Source organism: Montipora foliosa, chromosome 13 (assembly GCF_036669935.1).
Source record: "Montipora foliosa isolate CH-2021 chromosome 13, ASM3666993v2, whole genome shotgun sequence".
In the NCBI taxonomy this organism is placed as follows: domain Eukaryota; kingdom Metazoa; phylum Cnidaria; class Anthozoa; order Scleractinia; family Acroporidae; genus Montipora; species Montipora foliosa.
This window is the reverse complement of record NC_090881.1, coordinates 11,322,387-11,332,386: the sequence shown is the minus strand read 5'-3', so window position 1 is coordinate 11,332,386 and position 10,000 is coordinate 11,322,387. Positions and strand designations below refer to the sequence as shown.

Below are 10,000 nucleotides of genomic sequence, written 5' to 3'. Positions count from 1 at the left end.
CCTTTTTTCACAGCGATTGCGGTTTCCGGCAGGCCGAACAGACAAGCTGAGTTGTTTATCAAGGCCTGTTAACCGGTAGTACTAGAGCTTCGCAGCGATTTTCTCAATTTGAAAGTGCTAGTAAAAAACAGCTGTCACAAATGTGCCTCAGGGAAATCAAGAACATTTGATGAGCGAGGAAGAAAAGAATCAGAAGAAATCAAACATTCAGAATGTACAATCAGTGATGAATACACACGCCATATTAGAAAATTTCCATGCATTCAAATATATTTTGGTTGCTTTACTTGCAGTAACTTGTTCTGCCACATCACCTGTATAATGTCAATTTCACCGTTCAGCTGAAAAGCATATCACGTTTAGAGATTTCTCCAAAAAAAAAAAACGTACCTAGCGAGTTGTGACTAGTCAAAAATTTATGGAAGTCTTTGTGGGGAGTTCTCTTCCATGTCTGTACATCATAACTTCAAAAAATCAATCTTTGAGGGCAGGACTTCTTTCACGGAATTGCAATGTACCACATTAATAAATAGTCTCTTTCCCTAGGAGTTGATAAATATGGTATAGAAACTGGCCATAAAGGCACTACAGAAGGGAGTGGGAAGCATGGATTATACTGATTGCCTTCTTATGGAACAAGATGAAAATGCCTCTGACTATGAAGATATGCCAGCACCTGACTTGCCAATGTACCATAGTCAAATGGACAACCTACATTTGTATAGATCTATTTCATAATGCCTGCCAAATAAAATGTTCTTCTGTTTTAGCTAACGAGCCTTTCTAGTCTTGCTATGACAAGCAACTTTCAAAATAATATTAAAAATGAGGGAAGTAGGTGTAATTAACATAAATGCAAAAAACTGTGAAGGTGGTCGCCATTTATGAAACTGGTCTATTGACCAAAAGCCAGTTCCTGAATTGGGCAAATAAGGTAACTGCGGTACTACAGGTGTACGAGCCAGGACATCAAAAACAAAGGATGTGGGGATGCAACTGTATTTGAATCACAAACAAGGCACTTTTAAAAACTCTGTTTCGACACAATATTTATGCATCCTAGATACACAAGGTGAATGCCCTTGGAAGAAGGAAGAGGAAAGTTGTTCCCTCTGCTGTGTGCATGTACTTTGTACTAGAAGACACTATCCCCTAAGCAACAGGTGTTTAGATGGGTTTCCGAACTGTCTAAATGTTGGGAAGTAATAGCAGACAAAAAACCGCTGACAGTGTGTGGTTTTTCATTAAAGGGAACCTCCACTCCCAAATAAAAATGTCAGGAAATCTCAGGATCCCCTCTTTTAATAATAAATATTATTTTCAGCATACCATCACCCCCAATAACTGAATTGTTTTAGTTGCCTTGTTGTAAACTTTGGTTTCGGATAAAAACTGTTTTAAAGGTAATTTAGATTACATTTATTTGTGACACCATTTCTTCTGGTTTAGACTGACTTAAACTTTTGCAAGAATGGAAATTTTCTTAGAATAATAATTGATGCTTTCACATTTTCAAATAATGTGATGCAGACATGTATATGAACAATAATAAAATTTGATTTTGCTTGTCTGTCATCTGTATTCACATGTTACTCTCAACACCGCTTTTTAAAATAACTTTTAATTTTCCAATATCATAGTACTGAATTGGAATTTCCATTTTTTGTATTTACATTATGTTTTTTTCACTGCAGTTGAAATTATTTCAGTTTGCAAAAGCTATGCAATAAAATTGCCATGTACAAAACTACACAATAAGAAATCACATCAGTAGACAAAATTCTAAAGTTATACAATATATTACCATGAGACAAAACTCCAACAACTATTTCAAAGCTACAATGTGTAATGTATGGTCAGCCCTTATCTTGGGTTAAAAACTGTCAAGTCATGCACTGTCTATCTTGTCCTGGTTTCAAAGCTGGCTTAGTGCTACATGTCACAATGACCCCACAAAACTTGGAGAGAAAAACAGTTAATATAATTATTACTATAAGTGACTACCAAAACTGAAGCAAAAAGGCAAGGCTTATTAGCTTGACTTGAGCCATTCCATTGACACCTGACTGTTAGTAATTTCAACACTGCAACATATTATTGTGAGGGCATTTATGTTTTTCCTTGTTTTACGGGAGCTGAAAGTTTTGCATTTAAATCTCTATGAGCTGCTTATTTGTGAAAATCTGCTTCTGCATCTTGCTAGGAGCTCATGAGCTGGAAGAGGTTCACTTTCAACAATTGTTGGAGAAATGATTCTGGAATCGTCAGGTTCCAGACAGACTTCACGAGTGATTAAATAGTCGTCATCATCAATGTGAAGTTTAAAAATTTTGTCCTTTACATGTAGCATCCAAATATATCCACAATCTTTGGAAACCTTTAACATCCTCACGTTCCAAGATTTTGTTCTCTGGTTGTATTTTCTTGCGATGATGGTGTCAGCATGATCCTCAGTGGTGGAAAATGAAAAGCCATTATGATACCAGTAATTCCAATCAAGGGTAGTCAACTTTTTCCTTGCTCTGTAAACTTGTTCCCTAGAAAAAAGATTATGGCCCAGTAAATATGAACAGACAGGAAAATTATTAATAATTACTATCAACAGTAATCACTAGTTACAATATTCCACTACTGTTACATTAAGCAGATGAACCTAGGCCAGGGCAGTGATTGACTGCCCAGCGTCTGTGATTGTTTATTTGAGGTAACCATCTATGCCATACTTCCTTTTGTAAGCCAAACAGTTCTGCCAGTTGGTACCAATAGCAAACATTAAGTAAACAACAACCCATGAGTTACTGAACTACTAGTGTCAACCTGCAGTGTCCTTTAATTAAAGTTTTTAATAATGAACATACCCATATTTCATGCCAACATATTTCTTCATTTACAGCATTAATAACTATCATCATACTGCTGTGCTCATCATTGTTGATAATGATGTATAAAACTTGCGTGAAGGGAATTCTCATTGGCGTGTGTATATAAGAGACATATACTGTTTGCACATTCCAAAGGACCAGTATGCCAAAAGTGATCCATGCTTACACAAATAGTTTTACCAGGTGGTTTCTGTTTGAATAAAATGAATGCAACTTACTGTTTATGATTATTATTTGTAAAATTTATTATCAACATGATACGCCTTGCTTAGTGTATTCAATTGCTTGATAGAGTATTAGTTGCATAGCGTATTTCAAAATACTTGATCAAAAATGCTGCCTGTACTTTGTGCAGAAAGGTAGCTAAATTAAATGAATGGCAAATGAATGTACCGGTAAATTGGCTTTCAAATGATGCGAAATAAACTGAGCAGATCTATCATGCTTGACCCTATTCTAATCAGAAAAAAATTTCAACCCTTCTTTTTTACCAAACAAAAATTCTCATCTACCGTGGGCTTCAACAGGTAAATTGAGACGCTTCAAAGCTGAAGCCAATAATTTGCTCCTTGTGCGTCCCTACACTGAAAGCCATCATTCCATGATATGGCAACTGAACTGACGGCTAAAACACGAATAGCAAAATAAAACGCACACTAAGCTGAGGACAAAGAATCATAGTGCTAAAAGGAAACCAATAATCAGTGTAAATACTAACCCCATTCTTCGTCTCACCTCCAATTACAAAAGATGTTGTGCGAAGGCCATGTCAGTGGAATCGACGCACATACACTTTATTTTTTTCCAGCTGTCATGGACATCTTTCGCTATATAAAGCTTTCGATGTGCCTTCTCCCATCTGCTATTACTTGTTTTCTTCTTTATTCGGATGCAAGGCGGGTACGAGGTGTAAGCACCTTTCGACCCGAGCCCCTTCGCCTGATCCGGCTTTCGTGGGCATGAATTTTATCTACACAGCTCCCAAAAACTAACACAATATGCCGTCAGAGTCCTTCGTATATTACCAAACTGAAGTTTAGAAATGTTATTACAACTTTAGCACGTCTCACTGTGTCGATTAAACAGGATTTCCGTCATTGATACTGGCTTTGAAAAAAGAACCGTCGGGTCAAAAATCAAACAGCCGCACATGCGCAATAGAGTGCCACAGGCCCTTTAAGTCATCAACTCTTTCAAAGCCAAGTCAAAGAACAAAGTCAACAAACAAAGCATGAATCGATCGGCAAAGCAACGGTTCCCCTATTCCCTGCATACAAATAACTCAAGGACGCAGAGAACTATATTCTGGTGAAATAGGAAGCTGACTGATGGCATGCGATTAGAAGCAGTACAACCTGAGGTTTCCGGGCTGCTAATGCCATGACGCCAGTTCCATTCATTGAGATACTGCCAAAAAGGAAAATATATGCTCTCAAGAAAACCGCACCTGCTGCCCGCCACGAAAAACTCCCTCTTTCTGGGGGAAACCTCGTCTCTCCAGAATGCAGATTCAGGCGTGAACAAACCTTGAGGGAGTAAGGCATTAAATTAATGTCAAAACCATTGAAACAAGCTTAATTCGCAGATAATACAGCTACTCAAACGTCGAGGGATAAAACTTTTTCTACTGGCATGAGTGGTCAGCATAGAATGACCGGCCTCTCAAAATGCCGCCGTGAAACATATACTGACGTGATCACTACCATAGCAACCTCTAACGAAATAAGTCATCAATGAATAACACAGAAACACCATAGCAACTCCTACCATTTTAGGCGAACCGTGAAAACAATAATTTCCTGCTATTCTTTGAACGGCAGCAAACAATGATATGCATAATGTGGGAATGTAGCCTCCAGTCTCTCTCGGAAATGCGTTCAACGACTGACACAAAAAGTACTCGTCCCTGCGTAGTCTGAAACGCCATTAATTTCGCGGGCTCAATTCAGGCTAGTAAGCACAGGTATTTTTTAAAATTTACTTTTACTGTTGCCTTAGTGCTGCTTTGGCAGTACTTATTTATGAGGCAACTTGTGTTTTCGGTTTTTTTTTTTGTTGTTGTTGTTTTTTGCGTCAGCATGACTCCACGATTATTTCAATTTGCGTCAGAATAGAATATTCCGCGTGCATGACGCAAAAACGGGCCTAGATAGAACACTGCGTCACTCAAATCATTTGAGCAATTAAAAAACACGCCTTCGCCCTAAGTTATTGATCAACGGAACCAACAAAAGAGAAAAACGATAGGTTGCGAATCCTTCTTTTGGCTGTGACTCGTGGACGCACATGCATCTCATCGAGCACGCCCAGCTACGAGAATTCTGCTCCCCCCTTGGTCACGACTCGTTCATACAGTTTACATTTTGGTACCAAGAACACTGCTCCAGGAAGTTCTGAAGTCTTGAAATATATGGCCTTTTCCTCTTAGCGGTGAGGTCCTCGGTGTCGATAACGAAGTGCTCGCAGATATCCTTCAGCATGGTAATGTCAAATGATAAGAGCTTGGACTTGGACATAAGGTGACAAAGATTGTAACTCTCGTAGCAGATCGGATGGTTTGGTTGCACACTAACCATCACGTGATCCCTTAGCTCACCGAACGAAGTATCGGTAATAGCCGCTTCGTCATCGTCCTCCTGCTCGTCCTCATCAGAAATTACCGGCGCATTGGAGTGGACACTCAAGCTCTGCTTGGCATCTAAACGCGAAAAGATGCTGGTTGTCTGTTCAGATGTGAGGAATTCCGCACTAGAGAATATACGCTTGCCGGTCTTATCTCTGGCTGTAATCATTGACCTCACGACTTTCGCTGGATTCGCCTTCTGGCATGTCCTTTTTCCGATCAGGAATTCGTTTGTCAAGTACTCTCTTTGCTTGTCCGAGATTCTTGCTCTGCTAGTGTGAGACAGTTTGAGAGCTTAGCCGATCTGTAATCGCGACACTAAACTCATGCACTTTCTGAGATGAGTTATGTTTGTAGGAGCCGCAAAATTTCCCAACTTCTTTTTACACCAGATAAGCTATTGCTTGATATAATATATATTTTCTAAACGCTTATAACTCGTGCAGTGTTGTTCACTTTACTCAACGTTTTCCCAGTAAACCTGTCACCAACGAAGACATGCGTTATCCTTTAATTCCGAGAAAGTTTTCTCGTAACCTTAAGGTTTAGATCTTCTTTGTTTTGTTTTGGATTGTTGTTGTCGTTGTTTTGTTCTACCAATTATTTTTTTTTTTGGGTCATTCTTCCTGGTTTGTATCCCTATTGTACATGACCGTCTGAATAAGTGACTTTCTTCCAAGATTAGACGTTCCAATAAGTGTTATATTCGAGTAAATTCTAGAAGAATCGAAGTAAAATAACTTACCGTTTAGCCACAAGAGATAAACGGATGAAGTTGAGATTGACACTGGGCTTCTTTCATTTATTTGTCATACGTAAGTGAAAAATACGAGAGCGAGAGACGTAGCCGTTTAAACATGTAGAGAACAGTGATGAAAAATGGGCAACATATGAATTCTAAAACACCTACAAAACACTTTATGGTCATTTTAATCGCTCCAAAATGGTGAATGTAGCGTTTCTTCTATCGAGAATACTGCTTCATTGGTCCTCGAGAAGAGCACCGAAATTATTTTCACACATCGAATGCATTACTTTCAGACTAAGCAGAGAATCCTGTTGTGTAAAAAGTCCCCATAAAACGTTTCCTGGAGCCGAGTTTCTGAGAACTGATCATGCTGCTGCTAAGACCCTTCAATTCATCCTATTTCTAACGAGTATTTGACATCCCACATAAAGTTAATTGTGAATATCTTTTACCACTTGATATTATATTAGTATTATAACTTCATTTAAGGGACGAGAAGATGCTTCCATCGTTACGTTGTGGATAAACGTCTTCGGAAAAGTTTCCCACTCGCAGTAAATCTAAGTCTTCCACTTAATGAGGCAACTACCGACGTGTCAATGAGAGGGATAAACGAACATTAAAAACAGGGAAAAAATTCATTCACAGCCTCGATACAACTGAGTAAAACATAAAACAAAATTATATCTTGCTAAAAACGTAAGTAGCCAAAAGTCAAGAACCACATAACTGACATTCAAGCTTCCCGAATTGATGTTACTTTACCTGCCAACATCAACGAGGCCATTAGTACACTTTCTGCAAAATAAAACAACAAATATGCCTTCTCTTCCCCAATTTTTGGAAGGTGTCTTCTTAGAAATCAGCGGTTATCATAATAATGACTCACTTACTCGCAAAACCTGTTTGTTTTCTGCCAGTCAATTTCACGAGACGACCAAAACGAATTATTAAACTACTCCTTCCAGCCTAGTATTTGTACAAATTATCGCGAATCTAGGCCTAAGATTTGATTTGTAAGCTGCATGAATAACATTAGTTCTTCGATGTTTTACCAACGCGAATAACGATCGTCGTGAATTTTTAGTTCCCAAATTTGTTCATTTCTTTAAATGCGGCTGTAACATTTTCGTAGTGAAAACCGAGGTGTAAAGAGTTGCATTAAAATGAACTTATCTATATTCTCCCATCTCTTCACCTTTCGTGGGGGATTTCTGTGCTATGGCTACGTCTAGTAATGACATTTCGTGTTGCATCTCAAAATTATTAACGACTGAAATGTAAATGTAAATGCTTTGTTTATAGTGGAAGTGCACTTAGCTAGCAAGCTAGTTTACAGGCACCCCACTTTTAACAATGCGAAAGCCTGAAACAATTCAAACTTAACAGAAACATTATTAAGAACCCCAACTGGCAGGAGGCAACCATTTGGCTATTTACAAAGCGTGGTAGAGTTGAATCCGGGACAACCGGAAACAAATCCTGACCAGTGGTTAGAACGGGATTTGAACCCGGAGCAGCCGCATGCAAACCCAACGCCCTAACCACTCGACCACGCTGCCTCCAATATACTTGAAAAATACTCACAAGTACTATGCCATCCTTTGAATAGACAGAAAGTCCCAAAACTGTTCACCGACACAAAACTTTAGAATTGCGATGTACTTGCAATCCTTGACTACAGAACCATCCGAGAGCTTCTGCAGTTTCTTCCAAAAGGAAGAGTCATGAAGGGGTAAAATGGGAGCTGGGATTGATCTAATTTTTCGGTGGCAAATGGGATTTGATTACTGCATGGGGAATGGGACTTTGTTACTGGGAATAATTTCAAGTATGCGTTTATATCTAATGTTCGTAACCACTGTTTGTGTGTTATTTCTGATAAGACTGAGATGGTCATAGAAAAAGGGTATTTGTGACATCCGAAAGCTTTTCAGCTTCCTACAGATGAGGTGACAAGTGACATCTCTCTCGCGTCACACTCAATTGCTTGTGTGATTGCCATTGCCTTTTTTCGAAAAAAGCAAAAATTATTTATATGCACAGATGTTCGTAAACACAGGGTTATGAGACACGGATGAGTGAGAACTAGTCCAAAATTTTACTGTACTTATTTTACATGGAAGTTAAGTTACCCAAATGGATAACCAGGGAACTCGGAAGATCCTATCTAGTCGCTTTCGTTTCTTGTTCTTTCTGGGGCAAAATCTGTTTTTTTTATTTTTTATTTATTTAATTTATTATTTTTTTTTTTATGAAGGTATACAGATAAGAGGTAAAGGAAACTTACACGGAACGCTCTACCCTCAGAAACATACAACAAATTCAGAGAACCGTGTTCCAAGACACTATTTTGGTACCGTGCAGGACATCCTTGAAAACAAAACAATTTAAAAGATTTTGCAGTTTCTATTTAAAACGAAAACAAGTGAATAGTTATAAGCCACAAACCAGCTAAAATCAAAGTAGTAACAGTTAAGATTAACTAAAATAGACACCATTTAGTACGTAGAATGGCAACTTTGATCCTTTAAAAATTACTCGCATAGATTTTAATGAAAGGGGAAAAGGCGCATAAAAGAAAGCGTACAAGGTTTTACATTTGCACAGAAAACGAAACGTTTCTTGGAAATAAAATAAAAATCGATATTCCTCGTTGACATATCGATTAGTTTACATCTGAGTCAGTGACAAATTTGCATGTTCTGACCCCTCACGAGAGTCGTTTTTACGCCTCGCGTATCGACACGTTTGTGGGGCATATTCTGTGCTATGGCAATGTGCAGGGATGGCATTTCATATTGCAACTCTTCAAGTGTTACTTATTGCGGTGCATGTATACTTACAAGCACTACGCCATTCTTTGGGTAGACAAAAAGTTATGAAACTGTTCATCGACACGCAACTTTAGAAATACTATATAGTAGCATTCCTTGACTACAGGATCATCCCAGAGCTTCAACGGCTTCTCACTGAAGAGGTCACGTGTGTCATCTCTGTCGCGTCACACTCAATTGCTTTTGTAATTCGGTCATTGCTTTTTTCGTGGAAAGCAAAAATATCCACGCATAGATGTTTGTAAACACAGGCAAATGAGACACAAATGAGTAAGAGCCATTCCAGATTATTGTAGCTATTTTGTATTGAAGTTAAGTTACGGATAATTAGTCTCGTGTTTTGTAATTATTTAACGAAAGAGATTCCGAGAATCCGTGTTGGTTGGTTCCTGAGTACATTAATCGATTCAATCCCAAGGGGATTAATTTTAAAACATTAAGAACTTCCAGTTATGAACACAGTATGTTTGGAACTTCGACCAAGTAACATTGGATCTGTTTCCTCTATTTAAGCAGTATTTTATTGCCTCAACATGCATGTGCAAACTGACGTGATTCCTTAACCCCGATTATTTTAAATAGCATGCGTGGAAGACACCAACTTATCAAATTCCGGTAACGGTGGATTCATGACTCATCCAGTAGAGCTTTTAACAGGGACTAGTTAGTTCTGATCTATTAAATCAAAACTTTCGTTCGCTTATAAAGCCCCATGAAGGGGTATAACCAATATCCGCTAAAAGTATTGATACTGAAAATTGCGTTTCGCGGAATTATGGTAATAATTCACTAAATTTGTGGTCATCCGTTATAAGATGTCTCAAAAGAAACGTGTAGAATGATTCAACACAAGATCTGCACTTTCCCAAAATCTTTGAAAGGACCTTCCTAACGAATGTTTTTCGCTTGC

General features: G+C 38.4%; 1 long non-coding RNA gene across 1 annotated transcript in view; it reads left to right on the top strand.

The window, feature by feature from the left end:
* Positions 1 to 1,471, top strand: part of LOC137984033 (uncharacterized) — a 9,909-nt gene extending 8,438 nt beyond the window's left edge. The window contains exon 3 of the long non-coding RNA XR_011119072.1: positions 547 to 1,471. This is a non-coding gene — a long non-coding RNA (uncharacterized lncRNA). The remainder of the gene's footprint in view (positions 1 to 546) is intronic.
* The last annotated feature ends 8,529 nt before the right edge of the window (positions 1,472 to 10,000 follow it).